Source organism: Mustela erminea, chromosome 13 (genome assembly GCF_009829155.1).
Source record: "Mustela erminea isolate mMusErm1 chromosome 13, mMusErm1.Pri, whole genome shotgun sequence".
In the NCBI taxonomy this organism is placed as follows: Eukaryota; Metazoa; Chordata; class Mammalia; order Carnivora; family Mustelidae; genus Mustela; species Mustela erminea.
Window position 1 is genome coordinate 37,423,371 of NC_045626.1, and position 23,569 is coordinate 37,446,939.

Genomic DNA, 23,569 nt, shown 5'->3' on the forward strand with positions numbered 1-23,569 from the left:
CACATTGATGCCTCACTCAGTGATGTACCTGTATCTCTTGCTACACGTAAAATCCTTCTCTCAGGATGTGCTCTATCCCTTGAACCATTAGCTTTCTCTTAGTCTCTTGGCCTGGTCCATGGCCAGTACACAGCACACTAAGGCTTGCCACACAACAGGTGCTCAGAAGTGTTTGTTGAATAAATGAATGAATTAACTAACCGAGGAATAGAAAAGCCCTGCCTTAGTCCCTCTGTGTTCTTTTACTTGTACTAACTGCATTTACTAGCTGTAGACTAGAATGCTCTCCTAAAACAATACCCTTGAGCTCCTAAGACTAATTAGTAAAAACTAGAGAAGCACAGGATCCAGAAAGATAAAGACCTCTCTGTACACAAGAACAAAATAGTTACAATATGCATTTTGTTAGAAAAGGCACAGCCATCTGCCAGAAAAATCTCTAAAAGTCCAACTCTGGGGAGTACGTGGTATGAACAGAGCTTCCTTTGGTTTGCTTCTGGTGTTCTGGCAGCTCCCACAAAACCAGAATGAAAGTCCTACAAAATCGGTCCGTCTGGTCTTAGCTGAGGCTCAGATTCTGGTTCCTGAATCAGATTTTTGTTCCCTATTTGGGTGAGGCCTGAATCCTCTGGTCCTTGACCCCGTACTGATATGGTTATCCTACTGCACAGCTCTATTGTATTCTGTACAAATGGCGCTCCTAGGAGTTTGGGCCCGTGGTGGTCCTGTCATGAATCTGAACACATGGCCACATTTTTTGTCCCACGGTATTTTTTTTTTTTTTAAGAAGAAAAATCTTTCATATTTTCAAGACAGTCTGATCTTACCCTTGTCATATATATCAAACTGGCATTTTGGATTAAACCAGTGTGGCTTGTTGATAATAATTCAAGTTGTTCTTTCGATGATAAAACATTCTCATCGAAAACCCGAGTTAGCTGCAAAGTTAGATGCAGGACCATTTCCCACGTAATTGAGTTCTTTCTGAAAATGTTTTCTGCTGAATATATACTGTCATAATACACAGTGATCTTTAAGAAATCTTATATCAAACTCAGTGTGATTATTTGTGGAAGTAAGAGAAGGGCATTTTTCTGGACAAAGGCCAGCATTATATCTGCCTGTCATTCTTTGATCAAGAAACAATAGCATCTGAAATTTGTAATATATAGCTGAAGGGTTTTTTTTTTAATGATGTTTTCATGAAAACAGTCCTTAAAGCAATTTAATCAGTCCATATCAGTTTTCTCTTTCATCAAAATTTTGAAAAATCATACGCCAATCACTACAGCAATACTCATCTTGGTTTATAGTATATGAGCTGTATTGCCCACAAATATCTGTTCTATGGGTTCCCGTCTTGGGTCTGTTCTGGAACTTTACCAATTCTCCTTTCTTTTTTGAGTCTTCCAATTATTCATTTCCATGAATTTATTTTATATAAGCAATTCAAGTATTTTCAAGCTAGTCCTATTTAAAACTGATATTTTTTAAAAAAATCCTTTAATTTGGGTTCCCATTTGACCACCCTCTCTAAAATGTGGTGACTTACCCAAGCTTCCATTCCCAGTGAGGGGTCTCATTCCAGCTGGGGAGTTCCCTCTCTGTGATGAGCAAAGCTGACTTAGAGATGGGATGATATAGCAAAATGAAACTGTCTTCCTTCCCTTTTCTTGCCATTATTCTTAGGTTTTTTTTGTCCCACTGTGTTGCTGAAGTTTCTTAAGTGGACTCTAGAACTCTTAGGGCTGATTTTCTTTATGGAGAGCTGAGTAACGGCTTCTCTTTGTGGGGGATGGAGGCCCCATTTTGTTGATTTCCCTCTGGCTAATGTTTCCCAATGTCTCTTGAAGATGTTCTTCGTCTTCCTCAACCCAACTAACATGTTCACTGGGCTCTTCCTCAGCCTTTTTTTTTCCTTTTGGTATACATCTCCTTGGGATAAGTCACACTTTTCATAGATTTAATAAACTGCCTATATACAAATGACTTTTAGATTAATGTCTCTACACAAGACATTTCCTATTTATCCAACTACCTACAGGAATCTTTACATGGATATCCCACAAAAGCTTCCCATCAAGATGTCCAAAGCCACTGTGTTTATCCTTTCCGTATGTCAAACCCTCCCCTTGATGACTTGCTTTTCCTCCTGGCCTCCCGCCCAATGTCTAAATGATTGTATTTCTGAAGTATCTCTTAGATTTATCCTCCTTTTTCTTTCTCACTACTACTGTCACTGCGACTTCCTTAGATCATGCGGCTCTAATGATTCTTGCTTGGGATTTGTAGTATATTATCTCTTTGCTGTTCTTCCTGGTTAGGGGAATCCCTGCACTCCAATTGTTCTTACAGACTATGGCAATAGTGACTTTCCTAATAGTCAGATTGACTAGGCCATTTGCCTGATCTTAATTCTTGAATGGTTGCCTCAGTATAAGTTTTGACTCTTTCAACATATTCTGAAAGACCTTTTATGATACAGCTCCCTATCGGTTCAGTCTGTATACCACTTACTGCAATACGTTTCATTCTTTTGCAATACTAAATCATTTTCAGTTACCTACAATATCATACTTTTTTACTCCTCCAGTACTTTTTAAATGATGTTTACTCCTTCCAGAATACTATTTTGCTTTCACATTGTGAACCCTTTCCTCCCAAATCTGCCTATCAAACTTGGGAGTCATCTTTCAAGTTTCAGCTCATTTATTTTCCCCCTTATTAATCCTCTGCCCTCTCTGTTGTGCCTTTTGGGGCTTATGGTGTGATATCTGTCACATGAAATCATGACAATTTGCTTGTATATATGTTTTTCCTCTATACTTCATGAGTCCCCGAGGACAGAGATTGTATCTACAGACCTCATACAGTAATTGGTACATGGCTGGTGACCAACGTGGATGGTGAATGAATGCAAAAGGGAATTTGAAAAAAACAGATTTCCTTATCAAGGGTCACTCATTTTACCAATGATTTTATGAAAGTGAAAAATGCTAAGATTGCAAGTAATTATTTTTGTATGTTTTAACATGACACTCATTTGAAATTCTCTCTTCACCCATAGTACAAAGCCCCTTGAAAACATCAAAATATTACTTCATAACAATGAATGGCTTGTTTTAAGCCTCCCAAAGTGACACAGGCAGAAAGGAATAATAAAAAAAAAAATTACTGAGAAACTTAGAGGATTGTAATGCTAGTCATAGAATTAGAACCTGTCTGCTCTAGCCTTTGAAGGACATACTTCCATTTGTCTGCTCTATGTATAGAGAATTATCTGATTCTGTTTAAATAAAACAGTGATTTATAGTCACCATTGATTAAAAATGCTTTGTGAACTAGTTTTTAATCCTTCTTCTCTAGTTCTTTCCTCATAAAAAATGATTTCATAAGTCAATTTCATTTCATACCTACAAATGTTCCAAAGCAGGATGAACTTCATAGGAGAAAGTATCTTAGGCTGACACACTATTATTATAAGGGCCAAAGAATGATTGTCATAGATTTTTAAAAGGCTCTAAGACATAACAGAACAGAATTGGACTTGGTTCTCTTCTTAACTCTTGCATCTTGGACAAAGTTCATCTCTCCAGGCTATGGTCTCCTCTGTTGTAAAACTAACAGAGTGAACCAGTCACTAGCTGGTGTCTAAGCCTCTCCCAGCACTAGAACGTGGTGATTCAGTCCAGAGAGGAATCCAGTATATTAGAAAATTGTGTTATCAAAAAGATAGGGGGTGTGTGTGCAGAGGTGTAAATTCTCATAAAATTATGTGTACTTGTTTTTAAAAGCAGTAAGAATCTAGCATGAAGCCTGACTCATTATAATTGATTGATGCACTGAGAGCTCTCCCAGTCATGATTAATTCTCATGGGTATAATATCTTCATTTAGATTAATACACATAGTGTTTCATAATTATAAGGTTAGAGCAAGGAGTACTGGTGGGGAAATGTTTACAGGTAAGCTGAGCAGCACTGAAAATGTCAAAGAGTAATAACGTTTACTGATGAGTATAAGTGCTGCAAATTAACGACAACAACCTTTCCTTGTTTATTGCTCCTCAATACAGCTAATCAGAACAGGAGCAAAGAAGATTCTCCCTGATTCTTTTTATTTCTGTAGTGATGAGGTGCTGTAGAATATGTCTGGCGTCTGGAGTGCCACATTACTACAGTTCTACACCTCCACATCTTTCAAGAATACATTATTCTTTCGAGCTTCTTCTCTGCTGAAAGAATGATGCAGGTTCTGGGGGAAAGAAATGAGTACCTAAGAATCAAGATTTATAGGTCTCAGCCCCTGAGGCTGGAGGAAATTTCACAGAACAGGACCATATCACTCTCTACCTGCTAAATTTTCGTCACAGGTGGATGAACTTGTTTGCAAGGCTGGAAAGGATTTGGACTAGAATTGAGTGGTAATATTTTCTTAGTGTAAATGAGATGTACACTAGTAAGTAAACGTGGGTTAGCAAATAAAGACACGCCAGTTCCCTCCAAGAATCTTACTGTTAAGATCCAAAAGAAGGCACTTTAGCAGGTTGACATTTATTTTTATGAATGTTATATTTCCTTAAGCATATTTTGTGTGTGCTTTATCAAAAATTTGTATAATAACATTTGGATAATATAATAATAACAAAGAAGAAAATAATACCCTGTGTCTCAAGATTTAAAGATATCTGCATTTAATGTTTCCTTTTAGGCTTTTTTTTTAATTGATATATCTACATAATTACGATGACTGCACAATTTTGTGTCCTCGTTGTTATTGTTATATTAGGACATCTGTATTTTCCTGATCATTAACATGTTCCATAGATATAATTTTACTATGGGCAATATGCTGAGCTCATTAGTTTTTTTTACATGGATTATCTCGTGGAATCCTCTCAAAAATCCCAGAAGGTAGCCTTATTATTATCCTGATTTAGCAGAGCAGAATAAAAAAGTTAAAGAAGATAAACCAACATCAGACAGTTTATAGGAAGATACTTGATTTAGCTCATGAAAGAAATGTACAGCGAGCTTAAATGCATAGGAAACCACATATTATTCTATTGAGCAGATCTGCCATAGTTTCTTAACTATTTCTTTTTGAGTGTGTATTACTATTCATGATGTCTTCCCACCATCTCCATTTCTCTGGATCTCTCCATTTTTTATACGTACCTCAAAACAAACTGTTCCACTGGCACAAGAGAGATAAATGACTACATCCCACACCCCTGAGTAGTGCTATGTAGCCATCTCAATGATGAGGAAATACCGGGTCACCCTTTTTCCTTCAACACATTGTTTCAGAGAACTTATAAGGCACATCTGAGAAGTATCCAAAAGAGATCCATATTATAAATGCGGAGACCTGGGTTTCAGACGGCCAGTTAGACTGGATTAGTTTTGGTCTTTGACAATGACTTCTTCACTCCAGCCTTAGTCTCCTAGATGTTAAAGACATCCATGAGAGAAACACAAGGAATGTGTGATTATCATTCCTGCAGGAATGAAGGTTAGTCAACTCATCCTTGTTCTCATAAAGATAGCCTCACAGATGTGATCTTTCTTCTTAACCTACAAAAGTCTCCTCACATATTTGACTAATAGCCTTGGTTGCCAGACTAGGACAAACTGATGACATAAACACACTGTAATCAAGCATGACCTTATTGCTTAACTCTTCTGTCAAGAGCCCTCTGATGCACAACTCCAAGAAAGTTAAAACTCACTGAAAATACAACTCAATAAAATACAATGTGACCTGACTGATAATAAATATAGACTCTGTGCAAAACTGGAGTGGGGAATCTAAATTTGTCACCAAGTTTTGTGGAGAAAATGGATTTGAAATGCCCCTAAGAAATGTTATGATTTTTATTTATTCATTTTTCTCAATGTCTTGTTAGTCATTCCTGCTGGTTTAAAATTTTACTTCCTATTTTCAAAATGGAGCATCTCATTTTTAAAAACATACAAGACAGTCAAAGTAATGTTAACTCCACAAATACTATCATCTGCTCAATGATGAGAAACAGTGGAGCACCAGGCAGTGTCACTGACCTCAGAGATCACAAGCGGGGAAAGCACAAATTACACCCTAATGACAGAGGTGAATGTTATTATGAAAGAAGCAGCAAATTGAACTTTTCTAAGGTACAATTAGAAACAAATCTTCAAGACAACTATATCAAGCACTGAAAATTAGATTAATTCAACTGAGCATTCACTTCAGCTGTAAGAATCTAGATAGCCACAAAATTTTAAAAAAGGAAATGGAGAGCTTCTATAGTTTTCCTTGTACAGTAAAGAAAGCTTCCAAGTTTATCTTGAGAGAGAAACTTTTTCCTGGCACAAATTCTTATGAGCACTTGTGGTATAGCTCCTTATTCTGAAGTTGTGGAGCAATATTTAGTACAATACTGCTATCGTTCAAAGTCATTCTTTCTTTATTTTCCATTTCCATTTCTTTATTTGCCATGTGGTATGGTAAACTTTAACAGTGGTCAAGGCAGAAAATTAAACAGTTACTCAGTAATGATGTTACATGTGTATGGTGGGGGAAAGGAAATAATAAAGAGAATGAGCTTTGGTGTATGTGACCCAACTTACTACAGCTCTTAGAGATGTCTTGGCATATGTTCTTAGCACAGTCAGTTCAAGGTTAAATCTTTTGGCAGCTGTTAAAAGTGCCAATATTCTGTGTGGTTGATTGAGGAAAGATCTATATGTTTAAACAGCAGGTGAAAAGGCAGCAGAGTTGACATTCTATTGGAAAATTGAAGAAGTCTGACTTATATTCTCACACAGAGATGGGTCACTCTGATATACAAAGGATGGATAAACTCTCAAAAAAGAAGAAAGAAGTTCTTTATCTGACCCTGTGGTTTTATAAGTCCCATAAAGCATGAAAGAAACAATTTGGGACTACAGATTTTTACAGGTAGTTCTCACCATTATACTATCTGAATCAAGAATACAAGACATACTTTTGTCAAATATCTGAATATTTGAGTAGAAAGACCTACTGATGGGCCCTGGGCCCTCTCAGGTGTAAATTCTTCACCTGACCTGGTAGGGTTACTTAGTATTGTTCATTTGAATATTAGAGAATAAGTATTTTATTTTTAGCATTGCTAATATAAAGTCTTCCTGGTAGTAATCCGTAAATGTTATTAAGGCCATTCCTGATTGTGAGAGAAAAAAATCATACCATCAACATAGTTTAGCCTATATTTCTGTAGGGTTAAGCACAAAAGCATGTCTCCAATTCACTTAAATACCAACTGAGTTATTTAGATCTGTCTAACGCGGAGAATATGGCACAGCTCTTTTTATAAGATTTAAATTTTTTTAAAAAGATTTTATTTATGGGTGCCTGGGTGGCTCAGTGGGTTAAGCCGCTGCCTTCAGCTTAGGTCATGATCTCAGGGTCCTGGGATCGAGTCCCGCATGGGGCTTTCTGCTCAGCGGGGAGCCTGCTTCCTCCTCTCTCTCTCTCTGCCTGCCTCTCCGACTACTTGTGATTTCTCTCTGTCAAATAAATAAATAAAATCTTTACAAAAAAAAAGATTTTATTTATTTATTTGACAGACAGAGATCGCAAGTAGGCAGAGAGGCAGGCACAGAGAGAGGAGGAAGCAGGCTCCCCGCTGAGCAGAGAGCCTGATGCAGGACCCTGATCCATCCTAGGACCCTGGGATCATGACCAGAGCCAAAGTCAGAGGCTTTAACCCACTGAGCCACCCAGGTGCCCCAAGATTTAAATTTTAATTGAGTTTGTGACAAGAGCATGCTTTGGTAGCTTCATCATCGATTGGGGATGCTTTCTGTGTTCCCCCTACCTGGCTAATAGCCACTTACGATTCAAATCATAGGGTTTTAAAGTCATAGACACTTTCAGATTTACACTGCTGTAGTCCTCCATCTTGCATTTCACTCTTTATTAAACAGAGTCGCCAGAAAAGAATCTTTTTCACTGAGTATCAAAACAGTACCTCTTTTGCCTTTTTCCTAGGTGATCTATGCAATTCCGTATCTTCTTACTTACTGGTGCTGGATTAAGTGGATTATGTTAATTGGTGAAAAAATGTCCAGCAAGACTCCAAATTTTGAGTGCCTACGGAAGATTGTCACAAGATGCAATGAGGCCATGAGAAGAGATAGGAAGGACCCTTTAGGGCAAACATCTCTGTGCTAAGAGTGCCGCTTACAGTGACAAATATTTCTTCTGTCTCTTTTAGTAGGCATTCACGATATTTCAGAAGAGCTGACACTGTGAGAAGATGATGATGTGTGGTTTCTTTTTTTATAGAAGCTTTGCTTAGAATGTCCGTTTTGGAACTAGGTTAGAGAATATTTGGCTTATAATGAATTAAACTAAAAACAATATGGAAAACCCCACCTCCCCAGTTTCGAAAATAATATTCCATCTGATAGGCATTATGTTTTATGAGAAGACTATTGCAATATTCTCTCTCTTCTCTGTCTCCATTCTTGCCATATTTAAAATCATTATTTAGGGTGATCAATTTCTTGTAACCCTTAGTATCTACTGCTATGCTGCTTTTTTTTTTTTTTTAAGATTTTATTTATTTATTTGACACAGAGAGAGAGCACACGCACAAGCAGGCAGAGTGGCAGGCAGAGGGAGAGAGAAGCAGGCTCCTCACTGAGCAAGGAGCCCAATGCAGGACTTGATCCCAGGACCCTGGGACAATGACCTGAGCAGAAGGCAGCCGCTTAATTGACTGAGCCACCCAGGTGTCCCTACAGCTGTGCTTTTCCAACAAAGGCGATGTGTAGTCAAAGGAAGCTCTAAAGCATAACATCAATGTGTTGGGAGAATAAGAAACTATTGAATAGGCATGGTGCATTTTTCAGGAAATTTGGAGAACAAGCCTTTGATGCCAAACAAAACAGAGGTTTCTTATGGAGCAAAATGCAAATACATGAGAATTCAAAGAACTTGATATACATGGCAGATCATTTTGAACTCTAGCTCTATATCCTCCTGTGAGTATGTATTTATTCTTATTAATTAATCAATTTGCTTTTTTTTTTTTTTTCCTTTGGGAAAGGGGTCTGGATTTCAGAAGCACTAAATGCTCTAAGGAATGGAGGAGAAAACCCTGGGAATGACATAAAAGGCCTTCCCCATCTGGGTACCTACTGACCTCTCTAAATGCACCTTCTTTTTCTACCCTCAGACTTTAGAACAAAAGATGAATGCCCCTCAACACACCTGTTTCCTGTCTTTGCTCGTGCTAGCTTTTCAATCTTGAATGCCTTCCCATCTTTCTTCATCTAGGTAACTCCCACTCACCTGTCAGGATCCAATATAGCTATCACCTCCTTCGGGACCTCTCTGGGCACCTGAACACTACTCTATCTTTCCTACACTATGAGAAAATTATCACCATATGTACCTGTCTTCCTAAGGCACTCTTCAAAGACAGGGACTTGGCAAGGTGTAGGTCATTTAAAACATCAAACACAGGGTCTAACTCTGAGATTTAGGAATGTCTTATTCTAATATACAGGTTGCAGATCATGTAATTTTGGCGAGTCTTAATTATGACATGATTATTTTAAAAAGTACATGGTTCATTTCTCTCTTATTTGTGATTTGTTGTTGTTGTTGTGAAATAGTGAAAGAACACAGTAAACTAAATCTGATTTTTCATTTTGTACTTTGAAAATATATACCAAATCATGGGCTGGGAGACTATATAGACTTTATGATGTCAAGATTTAAATTTCTTCTACTGAAATTTCATATATCAAATAGATTTCTAAAGAATTCAAGTAAAAAACAAACAAAAAACCATCTGAGAGCCCTCCAGTGGTCAAAAAAATATATGCAAATACAATCATTTACTCAATATCCCTCCCTCCAAAGAACTTAAAACATTTCAACCAGTCTTTCTGTTATAAAAATGCATGCTCTGATTATTTCCTGATATCACTATTACATTAAATTGCTTTTTAGCAGTTTAGGAAAACACATGTTTATCCAAACCACGTAGATAAACCACAGAAAACAGCGGCACAATCCATTCATTTATCAATGAGAATTTCAAGTAGTTGCTAGAATGTAACCATGTAAGGGCAATGTTGAATGTTGTCCAGATACAAGTAATTTAATTCCTTCCATGGCAGCCATTGAAAGAAATGTGGCTGTATATTAAAACCACTCAAGATAAAGGAGCCAGTCAACCCTAGCTGTGTTTGCTACTTCTGTGTTTCCCTTAAGCACAGAATTGTATTTTAATGTGTGTATTCCTAGACTTGTAAAAGCATAGTGTGTGTGTGTGCATGTGTGCGCGCGCGCCCGCGCGCGTGGATGTGTGTTTCGAAATTGTAATTTTGATGGTTTACCTAAGAAATGTGTTGGCTTCTCTTTTAGCAAGTGCATATCTAACGAAGCCAGGCAGCAGCACTTTCCTTTGCTTCATCTCTTGTCATCAGATTACCAGGGATGGTTTGGCAGAAAGCCTGGAGTAACGTCTCTGCCTTGAAAATTGTCAAGCTCTAACATTTACCCAAATGCTGTAGCACTGAATGGTGAGGGTATTTTGTTTTGTTTTGTTTTAATTAAATTCCTATATCTCCTTATTAGAAAGTGAAGCTTGCTTTAACCCCCCCAACACACACATTTAGATTCATACATATGGTGTTCAATATAGGATTAAGATTCTTTTTGCAAATATAGAACACTATACTTAATTATTATATTCCAATAATCTTTATAGACCACCCTAATAGACTGGCACTTATTTATTTCAAAAAGTTAGCAACTCTGATTAGAGGAGAAATGCTAAGAAAAAATATGATGCCCTTCCATTTCTTACTCAGATTTTTTTTTTTTTTGCTTGTTTTCTAAATGGTTTAGACAGAACAAAAATGTTAATCAGTTTCCCTCTTGTATGGTAATGTCTGAAGATTTAGCACTTCGATGTCCCTAAGTTTAAAAAAAAAAAAAAAAAAGAAGTCAAGTTCAGGCTAGCATCTGTGAATGACCTTCAAGAAATTCAGTCTACTGCAAGAAATGTTATGGGCAATTCTCAGAAAGCATATTCTCATGGAGTAAGTTATTGCCTAAGACAAAAGTGGGCATTTCTGGAAGCTACTTTGTGTCTTTGAGGCCACTGGGGTACCATTTAGGAGACTGAAGCAATAATTTACCCTTGTGCAATGAAAAATATAATGTAACTTGCACACCAGGATCCTTTGCCTCATTAAGTTAAACACTTCCCTCACGTCATTTTAAAAGGGAGATTATAATACTGTAAATCTAAGTAATTTAGATTTATGTTCTGGTGTCTGGAAAATGGTTACACAGGATATTTTTCAGCACTCCAAATGTTTTAGGTACTAGGCAGTTTCAGAATGTAGATATAATTGACTTTGTAATTTGGCAAACAATAGAGTGTTCTGCTGTGTGACTATTCAGAGTTGCAAAGGAACAGCCCTGCAGAGTTGAGAAGAGATCTTCAGATTGCCCTGCAATGGATTTTTAGAGGTGTTGCTTATATCATTATGGTTTCTGAATCTTATTAGAACCCCAGGGGAAAATATAAAAAAAAAAAAAATAAGGGGCACCTGGGTGGCTCAGTGGGTTAAGCCGCTGCCTTCGGCTCAGGTCATGGTCTCAGGGTCCTGGGATCGAGCCCCGCATCAGGCTCTCTGCTCAGCGGGGAGCCTACTTCCTCCTCTCTCTCTGCCTGCCTCTCTGCCTGCTTGTGATCTCTCTCTGTCAAATAAATAAATAAAATCTTTTAAAAAAATAAAAAATAAACCAGGAAAGAAATGTGGGCTAAGAATGATGTTACCCACACTTTTGATTGAAAGCTTTCTCTTTGTATGGTACAGAAAGAAGGTATATTTCCCAGGTATATTTCTTTTTTAAAAAAATGTACCGACCAACATAAAATTATCCCTTGCTTTTAAAATGTTAGGAGGAGAACTGGAATGGTGATAGAGAAAAAGCAGAATAATATTATAGGAGTGGATGACGTCACAAAAGGACATGTGCCCCGTCACAACTGCACGCCCTCAAACTAATCAGTGAACCTCATATCTAGAATTTTCTTTGACTAGAGTTGCTGATAGTATAAAAGTTCATGGAGCAATTGGTTCATTTTAAGTGGTCACAGAGCTTAACTGAATATAGCACATGTTCTAAAAAAAAAAAGAACTTTTTTTTTGTCTTAGTCTATGACCTTTCTTGCCCTGAAAAATTCCCATAGATGTTAAATTTCATAGAGCATCTTTTGAAACCCAGCAATTTACTTTTCCTTTTTAAGCTTTGAAGTTTTTGAACTTAAAGAAGGTGAACAAAAAAAAATAAAGAAACAGATGTTGAAGATTACTCTTCTTTTCACGAGGTCTTCATAGAGAAAGGGTAACTAAGTCTTATAAATTAATAATGTGTAGTCACATTCTAAAATGGAATAACAGTTTTAGATTTTTGAATGAAGTGGGCAAAATAGTACAAATCCCTGTGGAACTCTGGATTCTGATGAATACAGCCAATCTAATTGTGGCAGCATCACAAATTATATTCCCCACTAAAGTTAAACAAATATTAGGACACCCTACCAGCTTAAAATTTAATTTCTGTTAGTGCTTAAAACCAATGCCATTTATCAGGAGAATACAAAGTACCCAATAGTAAAGATATTTTAAAGTCCTTTAAAATTTCCAGCTTTATGTTCTCAAAATATTCACATCAGCTGCCACGTTATTACTTTTGGTTATTAATACAATGAACAAGGGGTGATTTAAACAAAAATTTATCAAGTGTGTTAAAATGTGTATTAAAAAGTATGTTAAAATATGAGATATATTTATAAGTATTGATATATGTTGAAGCACATTGTGTTTATAGATAATCAAATTTTGTGTGTGTGTGTGTGTGTGTACAAGTTAGCTTGAGAAACACGGAGTTGAAAAAAATCAGACTTTAAGACTCCTTAACACTAAAGGTCACCTACATCTCCAAGAGAAAGATATGGTATACAGCATTTTCCAAGTGCACTTGACCCAGGATGCTCATTTTTTTTCTTTTTGCACATAGCATTTCCTAGTTTTGCTGCTTCCAAGAACATAAATTGGATTTGCTGATTTATATTAAAATCCAAAGGCCTTAAAACATTGGCTTAATAATTTCCAATTTTTAAGTATCTCATTAATCTTTGAATTCTTCAGTTTTGCCTTGTTAGTGTTTAAAACCAGACACAAAACAAAAATCAAAGTGTAATCAAAGTGTACATCAAAGTGATGTAAAGTGATGTAAATCCTACTCAAAACAATGCATTTCTAATACAGAATATAGATCACCATTCTTCTGGGGGCATTTTCCCTAGCCCTAATCTTTTTATTTTGCCTCTTGGAAAACTGGGTATTGGGGATGTAATGAATTATATACTCCATTGTCTTTCTCTCTCTCTCTCTCTCTCTCTTTTTGCTATACACCATCAGTTCTTAGAGATGGGAAAGCATAGAAGTAATGTTACAATTTTGCTCTCTACAATCTATAGGAATTGCCCTATCAGAGGCTCTTTTCTCTTCATGGGGTGTTCATGGGCAGGACTTCCTGATGGGTAAGTGTCAAGACGGGTAAGTGTTAGGATTCCCAAGAATCAGAAATGCAGGGGCAGGAAAGGTCACAGGGACTGAGGAAAGAGCAAAGATTTAGGGAGTCAAAAGCCTTAGTGGGGATGATCATGAGGGGATGAAAAAAGAGAAGAAATGACAGCATCAGACAGCAGGTAACTGTCTACAAATTGCCAAGGCACCTGTTCACAGGTATACAGTAGTCCCTCATTACTGATGGGAATACAGTCTAATATCCTTACTGGATGGCTGAAACTGCAGACAGTACCGAACCCTCAATCTACCATGTTTTTTCCCTATGCATATACACCAAGGATTAAGTTTAGTTTATAAAGTAGCCACAGTAAGAGATTAACAGCAATAACTAATAATGAAATAGAACAGGGATGCCTGGGTGTTGTAGTCGGTTAAGCATCTGACTCTTGGTTTTGGCTCAGGTGCTGATCTCAGGGTCCGGGGACTGAGCCCCGCGGTGGGCTCTGTGCTCAGTGGGGAGTCTGTTTGTGGTTCTCTCCTTCTCCCTCTGCCCCTCCCACTCATTTTCTCTCTCTAAAATAAAATAAATAAATCTTTAAAAAATAATAAAATGGAACAACTACAACAATGTACTGTAATAAGTTATGTAAATTTGGTCTCTCTCTCTCTCTCAAAGTATCTCTCTTATTGTATTGTACTCACGCTTCTACCTGTGATGATTTGAGACAATAAAACGCCTACATGAGGAGATGAAGTGAGCTGAGTGATACGGGTTTGAAACACAGGGATAGGCTGTGACTGACTGACCTTCTGACCACTGGTCGGAAGGAGGATGACCCGGTTGACCACAGGGTAATTAAAATCGAGGAAAGCTAAACCATGGATAAGGAGAGGCTACTCCTTACTGCCTAAGACTTGAGTCTACATCTTTGTTCTGCTGGGGGGTTGGGACCGCCTAACATCCATTAGTATGGAATTTATTAGAGGTCTTTGTAGAAATTCCAGCTCTTTCTCTTTTCAGGCATGTGGTAGGATTGTATTCCTCAGCCAAATGAAGTTAGGTGTGACCACATGGTTTGCTTTGGCCAAGGAACACAGGACTGTTCCAGGTGAAAGCAACAATGTGGAGAAGGGCCTGCAGCTAAACTTCAGTAGATAATTTGCATCAGTGAGAAGGAAAACTTGGATTTTATAAGCTACTGAGATTTAGGGGTTGTTACCTCAGGAAACCACACGTAGTATATCTGGAGCCCTTCCTATGTCTGCATCTTCGTTTTATCATGTATAAAAGAAAATGCCATATGTCTCTTACCTACCAAATAGTATAAAACATTGGATGCGGTTTAGAGAAGAATTGTTACACTTATCTGAAGTGTTAAAAACAACATCTTTTGATGAGTAAATATGTTGCTACAAATGGGTGGCAATGAACAGTCTAGGAGTAGGAAGTTCATATTCATTAGAAGATAGATTTCATTCAAAATTAATCTACATCTCTTAATACAATTAGTAGAGGCAACTGTGTTCTTGAACTATGATTAACTCAGTGAATTCTCATAAATCTATGTGCTACTACATTACACAGGAATGAGGCACAAAAAGTAAAGTGAGACTAAAAAAGAAAAATAGTAAAAATAACTATTGCCCTCTTTAGAATACACGAAGCTTTACAAAGCTTTCGTGACTCAGGCTGTCCCTGAGTCATCTTCATGCCATATTTATCTTGCAAGAATGCAAAATCCAACTTTATTTATGCAAATAAATGTACTTATATTTTATATTAAGATACAACAAGTCTCCTTTGCGATAAGAAGACATGTTCATGGAGCACTGGGTGTGGTGAAAAAATAATGAATACTGTTTTTCTGAAAATAAATAAATTGAAAAAATTAAAAAAAAAAGAAGACATGTTCTACTTCTTTTTCTTTTTAAATAATTTGTTTAGGTCTCTTTAGATGATTCTGTAAGAGACCATCTGGTAAATACAGATTAAAAAAAAATTAAAATAACCACAAGACTCCTAAAACAATTGTTGAAGAAAGGCAAAGTGACTTTTTAACAAGTATGGAGATTAGCATGACTATATTAAGAATAGAAATTAGAGAAAAATATAAACAAATTTGTTAATTACATCCATTGTTTTAACATGACAGACTCCAGGGTAAGTGCCCAGTAAAGAGGACTAGATAAATAATTTCTTAATCCAGCACAGTTAAGCCACAAGTTAGGAGCTTGATAGAGATTTATTGAATTAATAAAACAAATTAGCTCAGCTACTTGAAAGCTGAGATTTAAAATCAACCAATTTTCAAGAGCTAGTCTTAAATTGTTTTTTACTGATGAGGGAAAAAAGAAAAGGTTTATAATATTATATTTTCATATTTTGTTACAGATAAATCTGGGTTCTCATCTAGATATTGACTTTGAGTATTTGATTAGATTAAAAGATTCTTATTTAAAGTAATATTTATTTATTTATCTATTATTTATCTTTAAAATATTTTTTTACCCCATCCATATTAAGGCTTTTTCCTTTGTGGAGGTAGGAAAGATATCAACTGTATATAGAAAAAGATATCAACTAAGTTTCTTATTTTTCTGAATCTCAGGTGTTGGTATATCAAAGGCATGTAATAATTGTGTGACAAATTTATAAATGATCTGAAGAATATGAAATTAGTTAAACATCTTAAGATTAATAAGCTGTAATTCCTCTCTCTCTGGTTCTCAACAACTGTTCAGTTTTTAATAATTAAATGCAATGATGTTATGGTTGTTTAAATTCAGCATAGCAAAATGAGATTAACATTTAAGTCCCTAAAGTTTTCCAATGAAAATTTCAGCCACTTTTAAGATTTAGGGTGACAATGTCATATCACATAAGGAATCAACTGCTTCCTTCTGGCACCACATTGTGATCTGAGCAACAATCCAGTGTTTTCTGATTGTTCAGATTCAGGCTATGTGCAGTGAGATTATTTTGATCTAGTTGTCTCAGGTTGACTTTTCCATTGGTGTTACCCAGCAGTGTGGGCTAGATTTGTTGAAACATGTCAGTTTTCCAACTCTGTGACTTTTCTTTTCATCGTGAATCTGACAATATACAGGTAATTTATACTTAAACTTCCAAGATCTCTCTCATCATCACAACGAGTCTCATTTGGCAAAAATGGAAATAGATGGACTCCTCCCCACAAAATGGCAATAACCAAACAAACACATGCCTTTTTAACTGACCCTACTTGATGCAGAGGAACATTAATGATCACGATTCCAGAAAAAGGTCTAAGGTAAGAAGAATAATGATGTTTAGGATGAAAAAGAATAAAGTGAGTAAAGAATTATTGAGAAAAAAACTTCCTCATAATAGTTGTCCATTTCCTTAAATTTAAATTAACTGGTTTCTATGTGTCAGTTACTGAGAATACAAAAATGATGCATATGAAGTCCCTCCCATCAGAGGTTCCCAGAATAGCAGGTAAACTATATAAGTAAAGAAAATTCAGGGAAGGTGACTTACAAGGTCAACTTTGAAGAAGTAGGATTTATCCACAAAGGAGATAAACAATGGGTACTCTGGTGGGGATAGAGCAGGAAGGTAGACTAGCATAGAGATACAATAGTGTATGGAATATTCTAGAGGCAGGAATTATGTGTGATTATAGCATTGGTGATAATCAGGGAAGTACTGGAGATGGTGTTAGACAAATAAGTTGAGGCTTTGTGATAAGACCTTTAAGACATACTTATTTATTTTGAAGTGAATAGTGAGCTACTAGGGATTTTTTATTTTGAAGGGAATGGTGAGTTACTAGGGATCCTTAAGTAAGGGGGCAATTCATTCATGTCTATGATTTTGTTGGTCCCAGGGTGGGAGATGTGTTGGGAGGTAGACCCAAGAGGCAGGAGAACAACTGGAAGACCACAATAATACCCTAGAGAGAGGATGAAGAACTGAAATACAGCAGTTGCAAGGGGAATGGAAAGGAAGGAATGTATTGAAGATGATTTTTAAAATGTGGAGACACTTGGATAAAGGCCAACAGAAAGTGAAAGGAGTCAAGGTCAACAGCTGTCAGTGATGGTAGTGGGGTGGATTAGAGAGACTGAAGAGATGACTAAGGAAAGAGGCCAGCTAGGGACAAATGAAAGGGCTGTTAAGTATTGTTGACAGCTCAAATAAGGCTGGGAAACATGAATCCTCTATGCATTTGCAAATTCCCCCAAAAGGTCACAACTAAAACTAAAAGTCAGAAAAACTAACCAAAATCATCAATGATGTTAGCAGACTGCCTAACACCTTTTCTAGCATGAATATATTAAAAAAAAAAAAAAAGAAAAGTGACTATAGAAGTAGTAGAGTGGATTTACTTTTCTGGTAACAGTAATGAAATTGGACTGACACTCCCACTCACTAAAGAAATTTAAAATATTGAAACAGGGGTGCCTGGGTGGCTCAGTGGGTTAAAGCCTCTGCCTTTGGCTCAGGTCATGATCCCAGGGTCCTGGAATCGAGTCCTGCATCAGGCTCTCTGCTCAGCAGGGAGCCTGTTTCCTCCTCTCTCTCTGCCTGCCTCTCTGCCTACTTGTGATCTCTGTCCATCAAATATAAAAATAAAACCTTTAAAAATAAAATAAAATATTGAAGCAGCAAAGAGCTAATAAGATGGAGATGTTTTCACATACAGAAATTTGGAAGACCAGAACTCAAGAGAGGTAATTTATCTTTGAAAGCTTTGGCTCTTGGCATGTGAGTATTGGGAACAAAAATTTGTGAAACCAGCTGCACTTTGGGTAGCCTTATAGGTTTTGTGGGAATGTCAAAGCCCATGGTCCTCAAGTAAGGGCATGAATAAACTAATACTACTTTAACTTGGGATATCAAAAGGCATACCTTCCTTCAGGATAGGAGTGAACACCCCCCCGCCCCCAAATGATTCCTCACCAGTTCTGCAACCTTGTTTCTTACACAGGGGTCATTCAGGAAACTTTGATGTTGTGCTTTGACAAAGAAAACTCTGGTCTGATATTGCTCTCAGGTGCCTAACAGAAGCAAACCAACAACTCCTCTGAAGGAAAACACTGTCGCCACTAGGTCTCAATTTCTTCTTACAAGTGATTTTTAAAATACATTTCCACCAGACAGTCATATATCTAAGCAGCCAAGAAAATAAGACACCATCAGTAAGAACTCCAGGAACAATAATAATAAAAACAAATCCAGTAACTCTTGAGATACTAGAATTAGCAGACATATATTATAAAACTACATGTACTATATTCAATGAAATAAAGCTCAAACTTGACAAATTTCAGCAGGGAACTAGAAACTATGAGTGACATGACAGCAGCAGAGAAATACTCATCCTCCTTGTCAACACTATTTGGCCTCATGGTTTAAAATACTTACATTTTAGAATTTAAAAATTTGTGCTCTTTTTTGGTTTTCTTTGGATACACTGAAAACAAAAACAAAACCCCACACTGAAAGGCCTGATATAATTTTACTTAGATGTATAATTCAATCAGAAATATATTAGTTGAGTACAAGTCACCTGGAAGGGTGCTTGTGCATGTTCATGTGTACATAGTGAGCACACACATGTTTACGCTCATAAATTTCTCAGAAACACCTACACTTTCTACCAGGCTCACTCCTACAATGAACAGATCAGGACTCAGCTGAGCAAAGCAAGGGGAACAGGAGTCAATGTCACCAGGGAAAATATACAAGGTACCATCCGCTTGTGGAGAAATGAAGCGAAAATTCACTGCAAACTTTCTGGAAGACAGGTCTCGACTGCAAGAAGGGAAGGGTACTGAGCAGTGATATTCATCAGCCGGAAGGAGGAGGAGGACTGGAAGGGAAGAGGGGCAAGTAGGCAGAGAAAGGAGGGTGAGGACATCAAAACTGAGCCTTGCTAACTTCACATTTTGTTTTGGTCTTGCTAGATCATTCGGTAGTTGTCGAATCAAGTGACTCTATCAAGACAATGCTCATTTTTTCATTTTAGAAGGGCAACACTGCATATTATTTATTCTTATAAAAACTGAAAGATCCGTGTTAGGTCATTCATTGTTTGTGCTTCGTGTAGCTGACTCAGTTCATTAGAATCTGGTCTATTTGACAGGGCAAAACCCAGCCAGTTACATTGAACAACTGTTCAGCCCCACGCGGTACTGAGAACGTCAGTAGATTTATTTTCCCCATATAAAGGAGAATTTCCAATTCACACCATGTCCTCTGTGACTATTATGGACAGTATTTATTCAGAAGGAATGCCGTGCAAGTTTGGGAAATCTGTCTCTAAGAGCAGAGCGGAGAGGTCACTCGACAAAATAAGAAACAAAACCTATACATGGTCAAAACATGAAGAGAACCGAAGTTTGTCATTCTTTCTTTTGAAGAAAAAAGTTTGAAATCCTTAAAACGCAGCATGGTCACAGCAAAGAAGACAACTCTCCCTCCTCCACTCTCAAGTTTCATATGATCAGAACGCCTCCATTCACTTAGCAAATATCAGCCTTTTGGAGGAAGAGAACCTGCTTGGAATTAATGAGGCGACACCAAAAAATAACTTCTATTAATAAATTGTTCTCTTCAATGGAAAACTGCCTATTTTTTTCTCATTCTTTTTAAAAACACATATTATCTTCTAAAGGCCCCTTGTGCTTTTCGTCCCACCTTTAGGCCATCTCTTTTTCCCTTCTTTTATTTAATTTCCTTTTTCATTTTCTAAATTAGGAAGTGTCATTGTGCCAGGCAAAGAAATCCCTCCATCTCACCATAAAACAGTTGCAACCAAAGGCATCACAAGCACAGTAACATTTAATGGTTGTTGTGACACAGAGCCACGGACATTGTAATTCAATAATGGCCGGGTGTTTAAAGAGTTAAGGGAGGAAAATGTAAGTAAGGCTAATAAACTGAAGCAGAACTGAAGTGACAGACATGCAAGGTAAATCTCAAAAACTAAGCTGAAATACTCTATTTCATTCTGCTACATAACTTGTAAAATGCCAGATATCTCAAGAAAGGTAAGAAAGTGACAGTCCTGGAAAATCTTCACGATCGCATTTTCATTTACCCAAATACAAAGAAAAATTCAACGTTCACCTTCCCAGAGAAGCGATGCGCCTTAAAGCCAATCTTTTCACTTACCCTAGGGTATGTACACCAGGAACTCCTAAATCCTTTTCATTCCAGGACATCCAGACCATCCACGAATTCTTAGCACAGTCACTTGAAAAACCAACTTTATCCAAATTGTTAATTACGACAGAGGTCATAACAGAACTCTCTGAAATTCTAGGGAGCGAGAGGCGTTTAAAATCCAGCTTCTAGATCCTGGTGTATACTGTGTCTATCTTTAACTTGAAAATGATTTGGTTTCACATTCCATTGAAGTTCCACTGGCAGATGCCTTTGGTAAGCTCACCAATGGCAGGCTTTCAAACGCCCTCCCGCCTCCCCCCTCCTTCCTCTGACTGAGCTTCCGCTGCCTCTCCACCTAATGCCCATTTACTCAGCTGTCTTTTTACCTGTCTCTGCGTGGGTGAAAGGAGATGCTTTCATTGACGGCTATTACGGAAACACTTGGAAACTTCAGATCAGCCTGAGGACTCACTGTGCTTTCCCTCCCGCCGTCCCCTCCCCCCTTCTTACTGCCAGAAACCAACTGACTTCCAAACTTGGCTGTCTGAAAAAGAATGTTCTCTGATTGGCATTCCTGGAAGCAGAAAGCAAGGCAGCTCAAGTTTTGTTCTGTTGCTCTGCATGAAAAACTTCCCCAGGTACACATAATACGAACAAGTAAGTTTCCTGGATTTTTTTTTCCCCCTTAACTTTGAGGAGAATGGAGCCAATATTTGGGGGGCATTACAGGTATCTTTGATGTCGCACAGCATTTAAGTTTTCGTAGTCACATGTAATTTTACCCCAAATGGCTATGCGTGCAGTAAAAAAGTGAAATGGCAAATCTTGTGTTAAAAGTTGAATTTCCTTATTAGTCAAAGCGCTGGGACCCAGTGGGGGAAGAAACAGTCACGCTGCCTGCTTGACAGTATTCTGGAGTGCAGCTGTTCAATTCTGTGGCTTTTCTGTGAGAGAAAACCTTGTTCATAAGAATTGTGGAAAAACTGATTTCAATTATCCTCTATTTTATATTGCAGACAGCAGGGAAAGAGGGTACATAGGAAAAAACCACTTCTATCTCCCTGTCAAGTCTTCTTTTCGAGGACTGTCTTGCAAACTGGTGAGGACTAACTACACACACACACACACACACACACACATACACACACACCTGAACAAACAAAAACTGAGTGCATGGAAATGAGAAAAAGATATGTTTCCTCAAATAGGGTTGGACAAGGATGACCAATGTACAGTCCCTTCAAATCACTACTAATAAACTTGTGTTTAGTATTTATTTAGTGGGCACTGGGGCCAAAAGTTTTGCTGCTGCTGCAAGTAACTTACCTCTCCATGTTTATAAGAGTGAATGTACTGTATGACATTTTATGGACCAGACAACTTCTTGAAAGGCCCAATAAAGCATTTATCATTTCAGCAATCGGGCAAACCACAACCCCACGCATTTTGGCTTTCCAAATTTCATCTGAATGTGGCTGCCAATTCTGGGCAACTGTCAGCTGGCTGGGCTCAGGGTAGTGGTGTGGCCTCAGCTGCTCCTTGCAACTTGTACACACATCTCAAAAATATGTAGCGGCAAAAGGTTGACTCCAAAAAGACAGCCTTCACTCTGTTTGTTTGTGGCTGGGTTTACATTTTCTGTTCTAGGTGGTCTGGTGTCACATCTGAACAAGACCGTGTTAGGGAACCATGAGTGAACACTTGAGCGAGCATCACGTGACTAATGTATTTTGGTGATATTTTGATGCCCAGTATAGATTGGCATCCTGCCAGCTTGCCCACTCCATAAACCTGTTACTAGATGTCCTTTAAAAAAAAAATTAAAAGAAGTTGGTAGAGGAGGAAGAAACTTTCCTTATTCTTATTCTCAAAGTTGATTGTCTTAGGGACATTTCAAGCTATGTGCAATGCTGATAGATGGGCGTATCCAGATTACTTCATAAATAAATAGAAAATAATAATCACTCACCCAAAAGCAGATGCACATGTCTCTGTCCTTGTGTGTCTTCTTCCCTCTATCAAAACACTCCTCCCCAAGGCTAATGGATGGTGTCAAAACTCACATGAACTGGGACGAGAAGGACGGGGTTGACGCTACGCTGTCTGGTTCACGTTTAGCCACACAATTCGCTTATGTTGTATCTAGTGAACACTAGCATGTAACTGACAGTCAAGAAATGTTTTTTGAAACTAAAGAAATGTTTATGTAAAAGCACATATTTTAATTTATGGAAAATGGTTATATATTGGCTCGCTATATATCTATCTTAATGGTTTTGGGGAAAATTATCCTTTTTCAAGTCACTAACGGAAAGATTATATAGAAGTTATATTAGATACTGAGTCCCTTTGCTGAAGAAAGAAAATCATAACTCTTGTGTCTGTGTGAGTGATTAACTCTAAAAACCAACATGGAAAATATTGCTAAGATCATTCTTGTTGAGATTGCTGACTTCTAAGAAAAATAGAGAAAAAAAAGGAAATACTAGGTCCTTCTAATATTTTGTATTAGCTACTGAGCTGTAATCATTTTCTTTTTGAATTGTTACTAGCCACTCCTTATAGTGTAACATTTATCAATCAGATATGTTCTTGGGTTACCAAGTTTATCTCCCCTCATGTTTGCATCTGTGCCTGTCATGGAAATTCTAGAACAGTCCGCATTAGTCCAGCCTCAAGGTTGAGTGAGCATAATGGGAATTCTTTTTCCTGTTTTCTTTTCCCCTGAACCTTCACAAGGTAATTGATAAGATTTATAATTGCTAGAATTCAGTCTTTATCATGAGTAAATGTTATTTTTCTCTATCATAAGCACTAAC

At 37.4% G+C, this 23,569-nt stretch overlaps 1 protein-coding gene across 26 annotated transcripts in view; it reads right to left on the reverse strand.

Moving 5' to 3' along the window:
- The window catches only part of DTNA (dystrobrevin alpha), a 356,301-nt gene that overhangs the window by 238,945 nt on the left and 93,787 nt on the right, over positions 1 to 23,569 (reverse strand). For 6 of the 26 annotated variants that reach the window (XR_004277999.1, XR_004277998.1, XM_032310173.1 and 3 more), the window contains exon 1: positions 20,757 to 21,103. The exons of 2 other annotated variants lie outside the window; for them this stretch is intronic. The gene's annotated coding sequence lies outside the window, so the exon portion shown is untranslated. Of the gene's footprint in view, positions 1 to 20,756; positions 21,106 to 23,569 lie in introns of those variants that run through there. 18 more of the 26 variants (XM_032310185.1, XM_032310184.1, XM_032310193.1 and 15 more) reach the window with 9 other exon arrangements.